Source organism: Quercus lobata, chromosome 11 (assembly GCF_001633185.2).
Source record: "Quercus lobata isolate SW786 chromosome 11, ValleyOak3.0 Primary Assembly, whole genome shotgun sequence".
NCBI classification, from domain to species: Eukaryota; Viridiplantae; Streptophyta; class Magnoliopsida; order Fagales; family Fagaceae; genus Quercus; species Quercus lobata.
The window spans coordinates 16,807,663-16,830,285 of record NC_044914.1 but is presented as its reverse complement, the minus strand read 5'-3'; the positions used below and the strand labels follow the sequence as shown (position 1 = coordinate 16,830,285).

The window sequence follows — 22,623 nt, the reverse complement described above, 5'->3', positions numbered from 1 at the left end:
CACAAAAGGACATATTGAGCAAGTGGGAGATGACAGAGATTGTATATTATGAAAGACATATATCTAAACCAAACCCAAAATTTAGATAAAATAAATCAATCAACAAATCCATTTAGTAATCCACTACATTAACAAAATATATAAATCAAAGTATAAGGATTTAAGAAAACTAACCTAGGCTATAGAGGTGAGAGCTTTTTCTTCTTTATTTCTTAGTGAGTGAAATAGAGTGTAGTATTACCAAGTAAAAAGGGAGGCGTGGGATTGAAAAACTAAAAAGGTAGGCGCTTGTTTTTTAGTGATAGGGAGAGGTAGGGTTTTGTCTTCGATCTCCTTCTTCTTCTCTTTTTTTTTTTTTTTTTTTTTTTTTTAGTTAAAATGACATTGCCGTGTGTGTTTTTTTAACAAGGGGGGACTGGGTTTATTTTACTGCAATGTGACTTCTCTTTTTGTTTTATTTATTAAAATTATGTTTTTTTTTTAATGACAACCACGTCACTTTCTTTTTTTGGTCACTTTGAAATATCATTTTTTTAATTATTATTATTATTAATAAAAGATAGAAACACCATGAAATCTTACTTCTTGCAATTATTTTTTAGCAAGTGTTCTTTTAAAAAATGTCAGGGAACTATAACCTCAATATTGTTTAGGTGGATTTATTTTACAGAAATATAACCTCAATATTTAAAAAATAAATAAAAATAAAATTTGTGTATTTTATTTGGCAAAACCACTCCATTTGAAGGAAAAACCATTTTCCACTTGACATCTCATTAACCGAATTTTGTTAAATTAATATTAAGAATGTTGTGTACAAACCTTCCCGCAAATTTCCAAAATCATCTTATTTCATAATAAAAATACATTGATTTCAAATTTTAATTAAAGATTATTTTAAAATATTTAGTATTACATTTTTTTAAAAGTTTTTCAAAGCCTGACCATGTTTGACCAAATATTGACCAAGTTTTGCAAACTTTGACTACTCATTTCTCACAATCTATCCGTCTAACTATTGTCATACTTTGCCAACACCAATATCTCACCACATTTTTCCAATCCAACAGTCGGATTTTGGATTTGAGTCTAGAGCATTATGGACGTGTTGTTGTACCAAGACACTAAGAAATTTTGATTGAGCTCAAAATCTATCAAAACCAATATTTATCCCACTCTTTCAAACTAATGATCAAAGTTTTAATCTAACTCTAGCACAAGATGGATGCGTGTCGTTGTATCCACCTATCATGAAACTTTGTGGTGGGCCTTTTTGTGGTTAAAGTGGGCTGGGCTGCCTCCTGCAGTATTGAGCCCGAGTATTCTGAGTAAGGGAGTTGAGACCGGTCCAACTGCAACTCAATTTGGTCCGGCTTGTGTGCAAACTATGTTTTGTCTGCCAGGAGCACTCTTACGGCGGGCAGAACGTGGTGCTTATCTTCTGTTTCTACCGCAGAGGTAACTTTTCTCTAGTTTCTGCCGTAGGACTGACTTTTTTGCTATGTAGCAAAACTTTCTACAGTGCAATAAAGCTTCCTACTGTGCATTAAAGCTGTCTGTTGTGCTTTAAAGCTGTCTGCTGTGCTTTAAAGCCTTCTACTGTGCAGTAAAACCTTTTGCAATGTGAATGACTACTCTTCGTTTTTACTGCAGAAATACTTTTCTACTTCCTGCACATAAACAAATCTAAAGCCCAAAGAAAATACCCATCAAACAAATGTTAGTTTAAATGGGTTAGCATATTCTCAAATATATACATACATATATGAGTATATATACTTATACGTATTCACATATACATATATAAAATATATTTTGCAGAACATGAGAAACAAGATATATGTATATATATACTTATGGCAGGATAATGATTAGTTTGTGTCAACAGTGAAACACGTAATAACAAATAAAGAAGAAAGCTTCCGCAGAAAAGGTTTAGCTAGTATAATAGCTAACACGACACATATAATGAAAAGGTGCTACAGCAAATAACTAGTACAAAAAGTAAAGATACCACAGCAGGACAATTGATGCAGCAGATGTGATAAAAAGGTGCTTCAGCGGGATGACTAAATACAATAGATATAATTTATCATGAGAGACATCAAATATATTTGCAATCAAAATCAAATATTGAATCTTCCCATAGGATAAGTAAACCAAGAGAGAACCTAAACCCCAACTTGAACAACCTTGTTATAGGCTTTTGCTATCAAAGTTGTGCATTTTGGAGAATAAGCCTAAATGACTACTAGTTATTACTTTTGGAGACATCAAAGAATGGGTTTGTTAAGAGGGAGGGAAAAGATGGTCTATTGATGCATGCCTCTATTCCTGCCGTATTTTCTCTTTGTTTTACCACTTTCTTTCTTTCTCTCCATTCTTTCTTAACTCTTAGTTTCTTATTACTCTCCTGTCGTGGGTTGTTCCCCCTTTTCGGTCTTTCCTTTTCCTGGGTACCTCTCTCTGGGTGCTTACTACTCTCTTAACATGGGTTTTTCTCTCTTAAGTGCTTCTCTCCATTGGGTTTCTCTCTTTCGGTGTTTTTCTCTCTTCCCTTGTTTTTCCTTTTCTTCCTCTGTTTTTTCCTCATCCATTCCCTGGGTACCTCTCTCTGGGTGCTTACTATTCTCTTACCATGAGTTTTCCTCTCGTAAATGCTTCCTTCTATTGGGTTTCTCTCTTTCAGTATTTTTCTCTCTTCCCCTGTTTTTCCTTTTCTTCCTCTGTTTTTTCCTCCTCCATTCCCTCCTTTTTTTCTGCCTGGTTACCTTCCTTTTATAGCAAACTGATTCAACGGGATTTCTCCTTTTACCCCTAGGGCTTCACCAACTGTTTTTGGTTTTTTGTGGGCATCCTTTCAAGATTACCCACTCACCCATTGGTTGCCCAGACTACTGCCATTGTTTAGTTCATGTCTGCTGCCCCACTACCCATTTCACGACAAAATTCCCTTTTGTTTGTTCCTACTGTATATAAGGGAAAAGAGGGAAGCAAGAGGGAAGATTGAAATAGAGGGTGTAAGAAGATTATGGAAATTGGTTTACAAAGTATACGACTAAGAAGAGATAAAAGATCACATGAAAATAAGGGATTGAACACAGAACTAAATACAGCAAACTCAAGAATATTATCAAACTTAACAACTTTTTTACATTGGATATGCTTGTGGACATCTTACAGGGATTCTTTTCTCTCCTTTGTTCACTCTGCTCTTATACAAAGCCCTTTGGGGGCTATTTATAAGCACAACTTTATAGAAATATATTACATTAAAGTACACAACTGGCCAAAAGGGCAAAGGCCTGAGCCTGTCATGATTAGGTTGTGAAGCAGGTGCATGGTAGGGGTCCTAAGTGCAGAGATGGACAGTTGGGAATATGATCTGTAAAGTATGTTGCAGGGATAAGGATGAAACGTCTGAAGACGTTTCTAGGGGCTTTTTTTTTTTTAAGTACAATATATTAGGAAAGTCTAGTCCCATCCATCTCTTCCTTGGAATCAATCTTCATCTACATCAGCATTTACATCTGGATCATGGTTATGGTAATAGGGGTCGTCATACCCCTTAAGAGGATTTGGCATTTCCCAATAGTCTTCATGTGGTAACTGCTTTCTGCAGGTTTCTGGATCTATGGGTACTATTTGAGATAAGATTCCTTTATTTAGAGATTCTGTCAGTGTGAGAGCATAATAACAAGATAGCCAAGATGGGTCTCGATGCGTGTGTAAAGTGCCATCTGGATTAGTAAGCCACTGTATTTCTGCAGGGTAGAAAAGTCCTTCTGCACGAACATCGTTTTTGGAGTTAAGCTTAACAATCAAAGTTGCTGAAGTAATCTTGCTTGCAAATCTTGGATGTTCTATAGAAGGATATTTTATCTGTTCTCCATTATAGGCATCATTCTTCAAAATGTCAAACCAGAATTTATGGAAATATCTGTTTTCACGAGGGGAAAATATATTTGTAAAATTCTGGTTCAAAATGGATGCAGAAATGATACTCATTGAGTAAATACCACATGTAGAGATAATATGCAATCGTCCAATTTGTTATCCAGAAGGCAAAAAGGGTTTTTCATAGTTGGTCAATATCAGGGAAAACAGCAAGGAAGTGGGGCTGGTGATTTCTAAGATAATTGTGGAGGATTCTGATAATTCTTTTGGCTCTGGCTTGAAGGGTTAAGGTCTTTATTTGGTCTTTTATTTCTAGAGGGAGATTCTCTATCATGTTAAGGATATTACTGGGAATTGTTGGAGAAGGATTTGATGATGAGGAAGGATATGTAACAGGGTATACATATAAGAGGGAAGGAAGAATTGTGGTATTGAGGACTGGAGGCTTTCTGGAAAGATAATCAATGATAAGGTTATCTTTCCTTTGATGTGCTTCACTTGGAAAGACCATTGTGAAAACCAATTTGACCATCTGAGTAATTGAGGATGTGGAAGCATTTTCCTTTTGAACTGAAGCATTTTAGGGAAGGAAGACATATCCATTTCTACCAGGAAGTGATGCCCAAGAAGATGAAACTGGAATTTTTCAATTCCATGTTAGACTGCAAGAATCTCTTTAAAAGTAGAGTGGTAGTGCAATTCTGAAGGTTTAAATGCACCACTCTTATACCCACAAATACTTCTTTTACCATCAAGTTTTTCAAAAATAGCTGCTGCCTAATACTCACCACTTGCATCTGTTTGCAATATCTGTTTGCCTGTTCCTGGGATCTGCAAAGGAGAAAGCTTTTCTGCCAATTTTTTCAACTATTGGATTGCTTCTGTATGGACAGAATTTCATTCTGGAGGAGATTTTTTCAGCAGTTGGGCTTGAGAGTTTCTATACTTGGAAATTTTTGGAATGAAATCTGACATGTAATTAACAATTCCAAGAAACTGCTGTATCTGTTTAGTACTTGTGAGCCTATCTGGGAATTCACCAAGGGAGGCGGCTATGTGAAGCTGTAATACGTGCTTTCCATCTGAAATGTTTACTCCCAAAAAATCTATAGAGGATTGTCCAATGATCATTTTCTTTTCCGAGAGCATAATCTCTTGTGATTTAACTAAATTATAAAATTCAGTGAGCAATTTCTTATGGGATTCTTCATCCTTGGAAAACAGGAGAATATCGTCTATGTAAATCAATGCATTGTTCAGGAGTGGCTGGAACAACGTCACCATTGCTTTTTGGAATTGGGATGGGGCATTTTTGAGGCCAAAAGGCATGACAGTCCATTGATAGTGGTGATTAGGGATGCAAAACGCTGTTTTGTATCTTTCTTCTGGATGAATTCCCAATTGCCAAAGCCCTGCTTTCAGATCGAACTTTGAGAATATTTTTGCATTTGAAAGATGTTGAAAGAGTGCATTTTTGTTTGGCAGGGGCAATTTATCATCTACAAGGAAGTGATTGAGATCTTGATAATTAATCACCAATCTGAGTTTTCCTCTGACTCGTTCGGAATGCTTATTAACATAAAAGGCTTCGCATGCCCATGGAGAGGTTGTTGGTTCAATAAGGCCTTCGAAAAGGAGGGTGGCGAGCTCTTGTTTGGCTAAGGTTAAATGTTCTGGATTCATTCCCCGATGATTGGCTTTTGTGGGATTAACGTCTTCATTTTTCTTGAAGGGAAGGGATATGAAAAAGTTCGGGTTTTTCCACAAAGGGTTTGAATTCTTAAGGAGGAATTCAAAGTGGGTATTTGCACAACAGTCATGGATAATTTGGAGTTTTAAAGACTGAAAGGGGTCAACTGTGAACAGATGGGGGACTTGGGTCCATGTGAGAAGGTGTTGTTTATGCATAAGTCCTTTTGAGGACCATTTGAGGTTAGGTATTTGATGTACGAGATCAAATCCTATGAGAAGGTCTCTTCCTGTGAGAGGGGATCCAAGGACTTGGTGTCTAATGATGAGAGTCGGAAAGATTCTAATGAACAAAGGTTTGCTTTTCAAGGTGATAAGAAATGTTTCACCATTTGCTACTCTGAGCATTTGATTATGGGGTAACCAACATTCTGCAGACAAAATCTTGTGGTGGAGAATTGTTGCTGCTGCTCCCGTATCAAACAGGGCTATTGCTGGGATAGGTCTAGAGTAGGTGTCTAGGAGGATGTGTGCCTGGGCTATAGGGGTAGGATTGGTTAAAGAGGCTATAATAGGTTGGGATGTGTAAATGGTCTGGATTTCTTATCCTGAGTCTTCATCATTGTCCGGATCTGTATCTTTTTCTGAAGTGGAATAGGCCATGACAACCAAAGCTTGAGGGGAATATTCATCATCCAGTGAGAAAAGTGATTCGATGTCTGAAAATGGAGTATCCTTTGGATGGATCTGGGCTTGTTCTAGAAGCTTTGCTGCTTTCTCCTTCTTTGGGCAATTTTTTGCAAAATGTCCCGGTCTTCTGCTTACAAAGCAGACTTTTGAAGTTTTCCCTTTAAAATGCTTTCTTCAAAGAAACTTCCAATTTTTCTTCTTTGAAAATCTTTTCTTGTGGCTTGTATAATGTTTTTTCTTCCAGGAATATTTCTTGAAATGATCTCTTCTCCTTGTTGAACAGGAACAATTCTTGTCATAACACTTTATCTGCAAATCCTTTCTTTTACAATTATCTCTGAGTTTGCTATGGATTTTGTCTATTTTTGAAAGAAATTTTCTCTGGTTGCAGAGTTTTTCAAGGGCAATAAGAGCATGCTGGTAAATTTCTCCTAAGGAGGCTTGTTGCAGAGTTATTTTCTGGAGATTCATCATGTGAAGTGTCTCATCCCCTAGTGGTTCTGGGAGGGAATTGAGGAAGGTATGCTTAGCATTGACATCATCCATACCATTGAAAGAGTAATATCTTCTAGACATTCTATCAAAATGTTTCTCCAGATCTTTTCTTTGAAATGAGCAACATTTCATCAGCAAAAATTCCTCTCGTGCTACCTCCTTATAGTGGGTTGGTGCACCCAAAAATTCATTATGGACAATTGTAAAGAAATCTTCCAATGTATTACACTGACCTACCTGTCTCTGACTGTATTCTCCCAAATTGATCCACCATTCTCTTAATCTTCCTGTAATCCTTGCAACAAACTTAGCAATAATCTGAGAAGTAGTGGCATTTGGAGCTTGAAGTTCAGCTATGCACCAGGAGTACATGTTAAAAAACTCATCATGCCATTTAGAGGGAGGAACATTATCAAGAGTGAACAAATGTTTTGAATTTGTAGTTGGTGAGTAAGACAATCTGGTTTGGTGATCTGGAACAAAATGTGGTGGAGAAAAGATTGGTGGGGGAGATGGAGGCCTTTAAGGATGAAGAACATCATCCTCTTCTTCTTCTTTTGGATTAGTCATAAATACTTCCTCCAAACCAAGATCAGACAAGTCTAAGTCTGAGTCTTCTATTATAGGGAGCACAAAAGGTTTTTTGGAGTCTCCAAGGGTGAGGGTTCTGAGAAATGAAGAGATTGGGTTTGGGGGATCAGGATTCATGGCTAACATATTCATGTCTGGAGGTCTTGAAGAGGCTCCTATAGTTGGATCTGGAAGTTGGTATAATAGTTCTTTGTCCTGTTTTATTGGGGAAGGCTCATTTTGTGGTTTACTTTGGGGCTCTGGTTGAGGTAGGGTAGAATATGTAATAGCTGGAAAAATTCCACTTGATTTGAAGGGATTGTGGTCAGGATGTGTTATAACCAGTAGTTGGAGGTTTTGATAAGGAGAAGTTGGTGAAAATGGGGAGGTCGATGGTACCGACAAGTTCTTGTATAATGATTGTATGGGGGGAGTGAGAGTAGGTTCCTTCTGTGATCTTTCCATGGATTGAAGCTGTAGCAACAACTGCTTCCTTTCCTTTTCTTTTTGTCCAATGAGAGGAAAAGATACAGACAAGTCTTTGACTGTGGAGGCAATTGTGGCCAACTCCTGTTCAACAGTTTTAATTTTTTTCTTTAAATCTTGAACTAGAACATTTGAGGCAGAAAAAGTGTGAGTAACTACTGCCATCTTTTGCTGATTATCAAGTATCTTTGAAAGGACTTTGTTTTGAGCGACAACATTTTCTGCTTGCCAGTTTAAGGCTGCTTCTGCAGAAGAGACTTGTTTCTTGGTTCCATCTGGGTTGGTTCCAACAGGGTTTTTGATTTTCCAAATATGTTTGGTATTGGTCTGGGGATGATCAAAACTTTCTAGTGGAGGAAAGTTTTGAAAATAAGAAGGTGAGGCTTGGTTAAACATGTAACAAGGTGGAGGATTATGTATTTGGGTAGTAGGGAGTGACTGGTATTTTGGTATTTGTGGAAGGACTTTCTGGTAATATGGGATTAATGGAGGTTTCTGGTATTGGTTTAGATTTTCTTTACATGAAGGGAAGGGGGTAAGGGTTCGTTTTCTGGTTCTAGGATAAAGAACTTAATAGTCAAATTTTCCAAATGGTTCTCCAAGGAGGTCAACTTCTGGATCTCCTGCTTCATATCTTTCTTTAAATTTTTGCTGGAAAGATTTTTTCTTTCTTTGCGGAGGATTTGCTTCAAATGTCTCTTCTTCTTGGCAATCAATACAATTACAAACATCCCACTAGATGTGGCCAGTAGATGATTTTCCTTCATAGCAAGGCTTCCCGTCTTCTCAAAATCCTTGAATCTTAAGACCATCTTCTTTAACGTACGAGACTGGTTGGAGCATAGCAATCCTTGAATTTGTTTAGCTGCTTGATGGAGCATCTCATAATTCATAATCCGTGATTCTGGGAAGAGAGAAGTCATCTGCTCTCTATTGAGTTGTCTTGGAACGAACGTACACATAGGTGTCATTCTAGGATCAACTTGAATTAATAAGGCATCATTAGATTGAGCCATGTCTGGGACCGTTATGTCGAAAGCATCATTCTGTAGTCTATAAGCAAGCTGGTAGTGGAGAGTGGCTGCAAATGTGTCTTGCACCTGGGAAGCTCCTGTAATTTGGACTTGTACCTTAAGAGCATCACAAAGATGGGGATCTTTAAGGGACATATTGAAATTAGGGAAAAGTGTGACAAAGACTGTTCCTGCATTTAAAGTGGTTTGAACTGTCCCTATAACTGCATTTTGATATTCCAGGAATCTGGAATCAAGAAGTGAAACTCTAAAGACTACTGGGAGTCCTTTTCTTCCATGGAAAGTTAATGCCAACCTGACTACTCCAAAATGAAGATGGGTATATCCTTGTTTCTGCCATGGGATTATAAATTCTCTGGGAAGGGCAAGGGTAATGAAGTTTTCTGTTTCACTTGCTAGGATATTATACTGATCAAACTTGGAGGCTTGGACATATTCTTTTACAGTAGAAGGTTGAGAAGGGCCTAAAAGTTTTTTTTATGGATTTTTTGAAAGAGACTTGGGGTTCATCAAATACTATATAGGATTTACAATAGGAAAGTCAGTAATAGGGATTTTACTATCTTCAGGAACATGAGAAATTTCATACAGGTAGTCTAACCTATTTGCAGTGGATTTTCGAAGAGAAAGATCAAAGGTAGATTTAGTGGTATCAATGACTTCTGAAGATGAACTTGCCATGATAGTTTCTTTCAGATAGAACTGTTTACCAAAGACCTGACAGGACTAAGATGCCAATTTTAGGCTAAAGCATCCACAAGGTTACTATAGAGAAGTAGGTTCTTTGAAATCTTTAAAGGCAAACCCCTTAGTGTTCTATTTGATTATCAAATCCAGTGTTCTGATGTGATTAATATAGAGGATCCACAAATTGTGGCAACTGTAAATCACAGATGGTCTCAACCATTTATTACTTCTTTTGGGTAAGATACCATCACAACAAGATATATTCCCCAAAAGAAGTCACGGTAGGAAACCAAATATAGACCCCCTTTTCCCCCTACCACCAAACCATATCCTCTGAATCCGCTTGACCGTGGGCCCACCTCCCTTGTATTGGCTGGATACAGGTTGGTGGTGCCTTGGCCCTTCTGTGCTTGCTCTGCTATCTTTTGTGATTGCCTCCCATGTCGTTTCTGTCGTAGCAAATTATCTTTGTTTGGGTCTACTGCATGTTTTGTCTTATTTCTTCATGCGTTTCCTGCTACATTTGTCATTTTCCTTTGGTTTGGCTTTTCTTTCCTTCATGTGATTCCTACTGCTGACACTTTCTGCCGTTCCTTGTTTCTTTTCATCGTGCTTCTTCATATTAGTTCTCATGCTTTTCCTTTTACACAAAAGAATTTGGGCCTTTGTGGGCCAAATAATGTTGACTGGATTAAAATGTCTTGGGCCCAATTTGTCTTTGTCTACCGAAGTCATTCTGTCAGGGAACTGTATTATGCGGCAGTGTTGACACCCTATTTTACAACCTGTATTTAACCTCACATGGAGGGTAAAAATGTAATTTCACATTGGAAATATGCATCTTGATTCTGGTCATTATATCCTTAATCTCATTTTACCAAAATGATCTTGATGTTGTAACGATCAAATTGACTGGTCATGAGACCTAATCGGACCATTAGATTGAAAGTTATCATCAAATCAAGTTTTAATGGCTGAGATGCACTATCACAAATTGAGTCCAACTATATGTGATTATGAACAATTGATTTCAATTGGTTATAAGTATAATCAGTTTGAGATTGATGATGTGTCATAATTTGATTGGTTAGGACTACATTTTATGGTAGGGTTGCACACACCTAATTAACTAGATAGTTAAACATTAATTATTCAATGAGTAATTTGTGCAATTATCTTTTAATTAGAGTAAATTTGGAACCAATTAAGTCTGAAATGGGAGTGATTGAAGCCATTTAATGTTAATTGGGAGCCAATTTGGGACCTATTAATGTTAATTATGCTGAAACCATTTTCTAACAAATGACCTCTGCTCACCATTTCATCGATATCTCTCAGCATATTTTGAATCTATGAATGAGGTTATTTTTCCCTGAAACTAGACATCCAGGGCTTTAATTTGAGCACAAGAATGAGACAATTCCAATTAGAATTGAGGCAGATATGATTTTTCAAAATTGGCTCTATAGGCTGTTACAGCAGCTATAGGAAAACTGAATTTTGGCTTGCTCCTCACTCCCACAAATCTCCACATTTAATGCACCAGATTTCCCCAAAGGCTAAAATGAGGTCTAGGTTCATGATTCCTTGTTAACCCTCATTGAATGGCCTTCCATTCATATTTCCTCCACCACTACTATATAAACTCCCCATCTCCTTCATTGCAAGACACAAAAAATCCCCCTCTCTTCTCTTCTCTTGAGTTCTAGTGAAGTTGAGTAGTCTTGTCATATCTTGGTCTTCCTGAAACTCAAGGTATTGAGTGAGACTCACTCTCCCTCTCCTAGCTCTTCTTTTCCTCCACCCTTAGGACCTCCATCAAGAATCCCCTCCTTTATCATATGGATCTTGCATGAAGGTATAATCCTCTTCCCTAACAATTTGCTTATATTGCCATGATGAGAATTTAAGATTAAAGCATGATAATTCTCTTGAATATGTTTGAATGTTCTTAATTGTTTTTATGTGTTCTTCACATGTTCTTAGTTGTTCATCACATGTTCATGCATATCACTAGATTTAATCTTAAATCCATATCAAAAATATGAAAAACATGTTTGTTTAGTAATTCCTTCAAATCCTTGAATCTAGGTTATCACTATCCACACACATTCACTAGATTTTATTTTTCAATCCAAATGACATGCTTAATAAATTGAATTAGGGTTTATCACATGCATACACATTAAATTCAACATACAAATTGATTGACATATTGGATGATGTGATATGAATGTTGGCCACCATAGTCTAGAAGACCGGTTTCACCGGGCAAGGTGGGTGCCTAACACCTTCCCACCTTGTAACATAGCCTCCGAGTTTAGATCAAGGGTTAGTAGATCAAATGCTTATCCATGTAATTTTCGATTTTTAGATTGTAACTAGGAAACAAAGCCATGTACTTTTATCTTAGATTGTATCTAGGACGAAAACCATGTAATTTTCCTATGATCAATGTAAATTGAATTACAGATTAATAAAATGAGGAATTTTTCATTCATGGTTTTCTTATTTTTCCAATAATTAAATAAGTGGCGACTCCATTGTAAAACCCTTGATCTAAAGGGAAAAATATAACTAGTCAAACCTCCATTTTGAGAGGCAATAACACGACGCCACCCATTCACGTGGGTTTGGCCCAACATCCCATAAAAACGGGCTGGGGGCGGTGACTTCACTGGAGATATTGAGGGCTAAGCTTCAATTAGGCTATGGTGGCCAACCATGTCATTGTTTGTTTATTACTTTTTGTAAATAATATGTCTAATATGTCATTATATTGCATGTCATGCATCATTTGCTTGAATTAAATTCATTTTATTTGTATGCTAGCCCAGAAGCCCGGTAGTATTAGCCGTGGATTATGGTCTTCTTGAGACTCACATACCCAGCAGTGAACCTACCACCCACCGTGACAAGGATCATCATGGTTATGCCATGGTGGTTCATAGGGACAAACTGTACCGTTCGGAGCAACGCGGCGCTCCTGGCGTCACAAGTTGGGAGGTACGATGTCCTAGCTTGTGGGGACCTTTAACCTACCTTCTACCCATGTTGTAATGACCAATAGAACCTACCTTTAGGTCGTTCCATGTTAATTGTATTGCATTATGCATGTGCTTGGCCGTTGTTTGAACCATGATGAGTCCAAGTCCAACGCTTGAGCCCATCATAATTGTTTGAACCTTGTATGCTATGAATGAACTCAAGCCCAAAGGCTATGATTGAACTCTACTTGGTATAGAAACCCAAAATTGTTTCTTGAATTAGTCAAAGCCCAACACTTGAGCTCATCAAAGGTGTATAGACATAAGCAACATCAAAGGCTAAAAACTCACAAGATACATGCCTTCCAAGTGTAAGGTCAAGCCATTCCAAGCAAATTCCAAATGATCATATGGTTCAAGCCTTTCAAGTGTAAGCCCAAGCCATTTCATCATAATCAAGGTTCAAGCACACCAAGCCTCAAGCATCCTAAATGGACTAAGAAGAAGCAAGTGGCCCAACTTTGCCTTACTCCACATTTGGTTTGCAACATCATGGTTAAGCTTAAAGTTTTATTTCTATGTTTTTTTGAATTCAAAAATTTCATGTAGCATCTAATGATCTTTGTTTGTGTATATATATTTAAAACAAAAAAATTCAAAAAAAAAAAAAAAATCAAGATTTCCAAATCTTTCCCAAAAAAAAGAGAAAAATTTTCAAATGAAAAAAAGTCTTTGGACTAGGGGCATTGAGCCCTTAAGTTATTTTTTAAAAAAAAATTCTTTGAACTAGGGGCATTGGACTTCCTAGTGACTTTTTCGAAAAGGCCCATTTTTTTCTTTCAAAGATTTCAAGATTCTTTAAAGTCTTCTTTTCAAAATGGTACATAAAGATCCCTTGGACAAAACTTTTTCTAAATTGTGATGTTTAAAGGCTTGAACAATCAACTTGTACTGAGAAACGATTAATTTCATTTGATTCGTGTAAACACTTTTGCTAAATTACTTTGAATAAAAGAAGAAATGGTCTTACAAGGCAATCAAAGAAAATCTATCCATGAGAAAATTCAAAAAGTTCATGCATTCATTCAAAATTTTTGAAAACTTTGGTGTCTCCAATAGAGCATTCATACTTTTTCTTTTAACAGGAATTTATTAAAAGAGCTCAAGTCACTGTGCCTGCAAGCAAGCATTACTAGGGATAGGAGGCCGTCTTTGGTAAAACAAGATTATACCTTAATACCTAGAATGATCATTATCCATTGCTAGCCCATTTGAGCCTTTAAACACTTAGCCTCTTTTTCACATGAACCCACTAAAATCTAAACCTAGGGTGGGAAAATTCAAAGTATGCATGCTTAAATCTCATGTTGAGGAGGAGTCGACCTTGTAGTTTTGAAGCTAATTGATAAAGCTCTCCTAGAAGACATGAAAGACAAGTGGAGAATTCATTAAGCTAAAGATAAGAGATCATCAAAGTAAAAGGAGTTTTCACTCAATCAAGGAAAGAGAAATGAAATTCTATCAATGTGAGAGAAAACAAAATGTGCATCAAGTTTGAAGAGCCTAAAATTCATCATACCAAGAGGAATACAAGATTCATCTAAAAGAGATTTCATCAAGCATAGAAATGTGCAAATGCATTGAGGCAAGAACAAGATGAAAGTCTAGAGGTCTGATTCAAGATGAATGAGCATAAAAACAAATGTTGATACAAGTGACCAATGAAGACTGATGAGGAGATGACAAAAAAGAAATGGGAAAACTCTTCTAATACTTGATTTTTGAGTAATGCATAGTTGGGGTCATAGGGAATTTTGAGCCTTTTATATCTTTCATTTCATAACCCAAACCCGGCCTACATTACAACCCATGAATAAGACCTCCTTGAAATCTTGCTAATTGTAGGCGCATCTTAAACTCTAATAATATTTTCTCTTGAATTAAAAAGGAAAAATGCTTAAAATTGTCAAACCCTACAAGATGACATGCCCGAGAAAAAATTTATCAAATTCTCAAATCCTTAAAATGACTCAAAAGAACTTCCAAACTTGGATCACTCTCCTTGTTTGCACCCAACAGTGTGATTCATAAATATTATCACATTTCATTTCTTGATTGCCTTTGGAGACTTAATCTGACGATGTTCAAAAGGATGAAGCAAATTTGATTACATAAGTTTAATGATCTTGATCCTTCCTAATCAAAGAGATTTGTTTGACTCTTAAACACTTTGATTTGCCAAAATGGTTGTTCAAAGGATCACCTCTTATTCATAATTAAAAAAAAAAAAAAAATCATTCTTTTCCAAAATCCAGTTCTCTTGAACTACGTCTTGACCTGATCCTCTGTGACAGAGGTACGTAGGCAGCCTTGCAGAGGCCCGGTCCCTTTCACTTAAACAACCTTGGAGAACAAAGTCAAAATAATGTGACAAAATTGTTTGGGTGCATGTTAGGCTAAACTCATTTGTTTTGCATTAAGCATGTTTAAACTTAGAACATTGGCCTATTTATATTGTATGCAAGTTTTCATGATAATTGGTGATGAGGATAAAATTAGTAAGTCAAGAGTGACGGGCCAAGCTTGAAAAGGGTGACGAGGTGCTTTTGCCGTCAGCATTCCTTCAAGGCTGACGGAGATATGAAGGAAGAGAACTCCACATAAAACTGGACATCCTGAAGCTGACGGGAGTAAACTTGAGCAGACGGGGTAAACTTAAACTGACGGCGTTAGTCTATGGATTGATTGATCTGCATGTTTACGTATATAAGTAAAATAACTTGCTCCCCACGTTTCAAGGAACCATAGGACTCCTATATGGAAAGAATCCCGTAAAATACGCCCAAGAAGACTCCTATAAGGAAAAGACTTCTACTCCAAGGAAAAGAGGTCAACCATCTACTACTATAAAAACTCAAGCACCCTCACAAACCAAGGTACGCATAATTTACCCTCTCTAGCACTCTAGAGCAGTGAGAATAGTTCTAACTTGACCTTCGGAGGGTGTTTGGCCGGTACCACACCGGTACTCTCTGCTAGGTTATTCCCTTTTGTTGTGCAGGTGCCATTGGCGATCTTACGAGGAACGTGTGACTCACTGGTGGTATTATTTCCAGCATCATCAATTGGTTTCTAACAAGCTAGAGAAAGAAAGCCTTTTTGCAGGAACCAATGATGACGGGCTGTGATCTTCTTTCATGTTCCCCAATGGTCACAACATCAAATGAATTCAACTTCAATCTAAGCATGGAATATGCCCCAAACTAGGGGCATTGGGTAAGTACTTCCAATTCATTTCAATGAATAAATCCGTTGCTAATTGAAATTATCTTTTTGCAGGAATTAAGCAAGGACTTATCCAGCAATCTGCATCAACTTCCAGCCAAAGTTATTCTCATTCAAAGGATATGTTTTTCAAAAAAAAAAAAAAAAAAATCATCATGAATAAATCTTCATCACTTTTACTCCATCTTCATCTTCACCTTTTTGATAATGAACAAATCTTCATATTTCAAAAAAAAAAAAAAAAAAAAAACATCAATCAAAATTTTCAATTCCTTGAAAAAATTCAAAATTTCCAAATTTTCAAAAAAAAAAAAAAAATCATAAATCAAAATTTTCAATTCCTTCAAAAATTCGAGATTTCCAAATTCAAAAAAAAAAAAAATAATAAAAATCTTCATTAAATTCTTCTTCAGGAACAGAAAGCTATCATCCTCTTCCATATTCTCCAGTGGTGTAACATCAAGTCAATTGTCCACCCTCAGCATTCATCGAAGCATGGAATATGTCTCAAACTAGGGGCATTCGCCAAGTAAGCCAAAATCTTTTCAATGAATAACTCTGTTACTAATTGAAAGTATTTATTTTGCAGGTATTAGGGTAAAAGGCCCACACACATTGATATGAATAATACCTTTCAAATCATTGGACCTCTGGGAAGCACGTCCAAACTTCAATCCATCAGACCTTTGAGAAGCATGTCCAAAATTCAATTTCAATGGACCTCTGGGAAGCACGTCCAAACTTCAAACCATTGGACCTCTGGGAAGCACATCCATAACTTCAATCCATCGGACCTCTGGGAAGCACGTCCAAACTTCAATACATTGGACCTCTGGGAAGCACGTCCAAAATTCAAATCCTTAGACCTCTGGGAAGCACGTCCAAGATTCCAATCCATCGGACCTCTGGGAAGCACGTCCAAATTTCAATTCCATCGGACCTCTGGGAAGCACGTCCAAAATTCAAATCATTGGACCTCTGGGAAGCACGTCCAAACTTCAATCCATCGGACCTCTGGGAAGCACGTCCAAAATTCAATTTCAATGGACCTCTAGGAGGCACGTCCAAACTTCAAACCATTGGATCTCTGGGAAGCACGTCCAAAACTTCAATCCATCGAACCTCTGGGAAGCACGTCCAAACTTCAATCCATCGGACCTCTGGGAAGCACGTCTAAGATTCAAATCCTTGGATCTCTGGGAAGCACGTCCAAGATTCCAATCCATCGGACCTCTGGGAAGCACATCCAAATTTCAATTCCATCGGACCTCTGGGAAGCACGTCCAAAATTCAAATCATTGGACCTCTGTGAAGCACGTCCAAATTTCAAATCCACGGATCTCTGGGAAGCACGTTCAAAACTTCAAATCCATCAAACCATTGGTAAGTATGTCTTGTACTCATTTTTTTTCCAAAAAAAAAAAAAGATGGTGGGGGCTGCATGCATGAACTACATTTAGACCTGATCCTCCTACTAAGAGGTACGTAGGCAATCTCCCTCGAGATTCGGTCCACAATTTGATCCAGAACATGACTGTCTGCATTTTTATTTACATGTATCATACATTCACCATAGTTAAATACTGATTGCAAAGTTAGGTGTCTCTTTTATACATTGGCATTCACTTTTCAAGCTCTGCCAATGAGGGGCATTCTGTTGACACCCTATTTTGCAACCCGTATTTAACCTCACATGGAGGGTAAAAAGGTAATTTCACATTGAAAATATGCATCTTGATTCTGGTCATTATATCCTTAATCTCATTTTACCAAAATGATCTTGATGTTGTAACGATCAAATTGACTGGTCATAAGCCCTAATCGGACCATTAGATTGAAAGTTATCATCAAATCAAGTTTTAATGGCTGAGATGTAATATCACAAATTGAGTCCAACTATATGTGATTATGAACAATTGATTTCAATTGGTTATAAGTATAATCAGTTTAAGATTGATGATGTGTCATAATTTGATTGGTTAGGACTACATTTTATGGTAGGGTTGCACACACTTAATTAACTAGATAGTTAAACATTAATTATTCAATGAGTAATTTGTGCAATTATCTTTTAATTAGAGTAAATCTGGAACCAATTAAGTCTGAAATGGGAGTGATTGAAGCCATTTAATGTTAATTGGGAGCCAATTTGGGATCTATTAATGTTAATTATGCTGAAACCATTTTCTAACAAATGACCTCTGCTCACTATTTCATCGATATCTCTCAGCATATTTTGAATCTGTGAATGAGGTTATTTTTCCTAGAAACTAGACATCCAGGGCTTCAATTTGAGCACAAGAATGAGACAATTCCAATTAGAATTGAGGCAGATATGATTTTTCAAAGTTGGCTCTATAGACTGTTACAGCAGCTACGGGAAAACCGAATTTTGGCTTGCTCCTCACTCCCACAAATCTCCACATTTAATGCACCAGATTTGCCCAAAGGCTAAAATGAGATCTAGGTTCATGATTCCTTGTCAACCCTCATTAAATGGCCTTCCATTCATATTTCCTCTACCACTACTATATAAACTCTCCCTTTCCTTCATTGCAGGACACAAAAAATCCCCCTCTCTTCTCTTCTCTTGAGTTCTAGTGAAGTTAAGTAGTCTTGTCATATCTTGGTCTTCCTGAGACTTAAGGTATTGAGTGAGACTCACTCTCCCTCTCCTAGCTCTTCTTTTCCTCCACCCTTAGGACCTCCATCAAGAATCCCCTCCTTCATCATATGGATCTTGCATGAAGGTATAATCCCCTTCCCTAACTATTTGCTTATATTGCCATGATGAGAATTTAAGATTAAAGCATGATAATTCTCTTGAATATGTTTGAATGTTCTTAATTGTTTTTATGTGTTCTTCACATGTTCTTAGTTGTTCATTACATGTTCATGCATATCAGTAGATTTAATCTTAAATCCACATCAAAAATATGAAAAACATGTTTGTTTAGTAATTCTTTCAAATCCTTGAATCTAGGTTATCACTATCCATTCACTAGATTTTATTTTTCAATCCAAATGACATGCTTAATAAATTGAATTAGGGTTTATCACATGCACACACATTAAATTCAACATACAAATTGATTGACATATTGGATGATGTGATATGAATGTTGGCCACCATAGTCTAGAAGACCGGTTTCACCGGGCAAGGCGGATGCCTAACATTTTCCCACCTTGTAACATAGCCTCCGAGCTTAGATCAAGGGTTAGTAGATCAAATGCTTATCCATGTAATTTTCGATTTTTAGATTGTAACTAGGAAACAAAGCCATGTACTTTTATCTTAGATTGTATCTAGGACCAAAACCATGTAATTTTCCTATGATCAATGTAAATTGAATTACAGATTAATAAAATGAGGAATTTTTCATTCATGGTTTTCTTATTTTTCCAATAATTAAATAAGTGGCGACTCCATTGTAAAACTCTTGATCTAAAGGGAAAAATATAACTAGTCGAATCTCCATTTTGAGAGGCAATAACACGACTCCACCTATTCACGTGGGTTTGGCCCAACATCCCATAAAAAGGGGCCAGGGGTGCGGTCTCTCACAGGCGGATCTGTATTATACGGAAGATCTGTATTCTGCAGCAGATCTGTATTCTACGGTAGATTTGCGTTTTGCTATAGATTGCTTTCCCTTGCATTTCTTTCTTTGGACCTTGCTTGCTCTTTGGTCTTCTTGGTGGACCTTTGGGCCTTGCTTTTTCATTGGGCTTTCTTCCTCATGGGCTTTTGGATATGGATTTGCAAAAATGGGCATCAACTAACTTCAATCAATAAAAATATACAATTCTCTTCCAAGTGAGTCAAAAATAATGTCTTTAAAAATTAAAATGCTAAAACTATTACCACTTTTATAAAAAAAAAAAAAATTATCTTCTTTTAGTATATAACTGACTGTTGGTTTTATTCATGTGAAAGTTTTAGAGTATAGAATTCATAGTGTTCCACACATAGAAGTTAGAAAATCTCTCTCTTTCTCTCTCAACAAAAAAAAAAAAAAAAAATTTTAAATCTACAAAGTAAAAAAAAAAAAAATAAAATAAAAAATCTCAAACCTCATTTTTTTTGGGTACATATTGCTGGAAATTTTGCCACTCTCTCCATTTAAAATATAAAAAGTAATTTAAGCTTCTTTGTAGCTACATTGGACCTTTTTTTTTGTTCCTTTCAGGTTTGGCTCAGCTTCAAATTTCTCTCTCTCTCTCTCTCTCCCCCCTTGTTTATATAGGAGATCTTTTACTTTGTGTTTGTTTTACCCTTGATAGTGGTAGGAGATAAAGAAAGAGACCAATGTTTTATCCTGATAAAATAAATTTATTCAGTCACTCTTGTTTAGCTTAGCTTTAAGCTTTTACACTATCCATATTTATTACATTGTTCATCATTCACTATTTTTGACATAGCCCATTCAGCCAATCATAGTGTTGGGGGTGATGTAGCATGAGTTTCATAGTAGTTGTTGACAAATTTAAAAATTAATTTTGTGAAAAAAAATCAATTAAATATAACATTTTAAGAAAGATTTAGAGATTTAACTATATTATTAATTTAAAAATAGATTTTAGAAAACTTGAATAAAAAAATTTAATTCATAATTTTTCATCTAATTAAACAAGCAAGTAGAATAATTTTATATTAAAAAATTATTACTTAATTGATACACACACACACACACACACATATATATATATATATATATATATATATAAACATCAATTTAGTTATTGCCTTAAACCCCAAAATACATGACGTTGGCCCTGCCCTATTTTTAAAATTTTGGGGTATAAGTCAACATTGCAAACATGATTCAAACGTTTAAATTTCAGGTGGGATATAAGTTGCATAGACCAACTCCCAAAATACATGAAGTTGTGTTATAAAGTACTCTTGGATGTTTTTGAAGAAATTGAAGAAGAGATGTGCAAGAATGGAAGATTATACTGTGTTTACTACGCAAAAGTTGCAGTAAGACACTATTAATTCACTTGAAACCACTCTATTTTTTTTTTCCCATTAATTCTCATTTCATAACTATCAATATTTTAAATGTTAATGTAACTAGATGAAAAAACTTGTTCAAGCCTACTTTGAAGAAGCCGTAAGGTTGAAAGAAAAATATATTCCAACAATGGAGGAATATACGAGTAATGCACTAATATCTTGTGGTTACCTCACGCTTAGCACCATATCTTTTATTGGCATGGGAGATATCGTGACCAAGGAAGCACTGGAATGGGTCATCAAGGAGCCGAAGATTGTTAGAGCAGCATCAATCATAAACAGGCTAATGGATGATATTGTTTCCAATGAGGTACATTTAGCAAATGTTATATAGCACACATATTATTAGTGGATCTTATTGAGCATTGTGACTAAAATCAAGGGACGTTAATTATTCTATATTTTTTAAAAAAAACTTGAGAAAAATCGTTAAGTCACATTTGTGCTACACTTTAATATAAGTAGCTTGTAATCCTACGTATATATATGAATACACTTAAAAATATACTATAAGATGCATATTATAATACTTATATATAATTTAAATACTATTGATAGTCATTTTTATATTTTGTTAACTTTTTAAAAAAATTTGTAAATATATTATTAGGTATAAAATGTAAATTGTCTATTTTTTAAAATTTTTTTAATTATTGTGAAGCACTTTTTTATCGATTCATTTATTCTAGACTCTTTAGTTTTTGTACTTAGTAATTCACTTGAATTAATATTTATAATGTGGTCCCACATTTAATTCTAAAATTTAAAAATAAAACTATTATTATTATTATTATTATAAATTAGTCTAATCACAATTGAGTTTTTTTGTTATTATTATAAATCCCAATTATTGTAAGTCTTATTGTATGAACTTCGATTCTTTTAGGATAGTGGATTCAAGTTTACCTTAAAGATAGCTAGGTCAAATCCTCCCCAGGTTTTTACCGGTTTGGTTTCCTGGGTGATCATATCTTGTGTTATTTATTTTCCGCTGCTTTGCATGATTTGATTGTGATAACCTAGACTTGTTTAATTGGACTAAGTAATAACTTGGCTAAGATCCAATTGTTAGTAAAAAAAAAGTTATTTGATTCACTATGGATTTAAACACTCCATACTTAGTAAGGCCTAAATTATGACATTTTTAATTTTTGAGTAGGAGGTAGAATAGAGACAAGATTCAACTCAACATCATTGCTTTGACATACTATTGAAATATCGAGGAAAAAAAAGTAGATGAAAAGGAATAATTGAAGAAATTAATGTGATTCGGTCACTGAAAGCTGTGTTCACAACATTTCATTGTTTTTTGTAATCTTTTTAACATTAAGCATGTGATTTTTTTTTTTTAAAAAAAAATTGTTAATGACCTAAACATGTGAATCTGGTCATGAAAATTGGAAAGTTGAGTACCTACCTAATTAACAAGTACAAAAGTCATTGATGGCGAAGTGAATCATTACGCATTGATAACATCACTTTCCAAATTTAATTAGAAATGTAACGTATCCATAGCACTGTACATTTATTTTTGAAATAGATAAAATTTTACTTTAGTTTAAACTAAGTGTATATGTGTGTGAAGCAAGAGAATCAATCTCATATCGGAGATTGTACTGGTTTGGCCAGTGGAATGATATATTTCGGTACCGATCAGTACTAGTATACCGTTTTGGGTTTACCGCTATTATATATATATATATATATATAAAATAAAAGTTTACCATAAAACATTACCTCAATTAAGAATAAATTATTCATGATTTTAAACTTTCGCATCAAC

The 22,623-nt window shown here is 35.7% G+C and overlaps 1 long non-coding RNA gene across 1 annotated transcript; it reads left to right on the top strand.

Moving 5' to 3' along the window:
- Positions 1-20,726: 20,726 nt before the first annotated feature.
- Positions 20,727-20,941, top strand: LOC115968185. Its single transcript, XR_004086695.1, has 2 exons — positions 20,727-20,804; positions 20,902-20,941. It is a non-coding gene; the product is annotated as an uncharacterized LOC115968185 (long non-coding RNA).
- Positions 20,942-22,623: the final 1,682 nt, after the last annotated feature.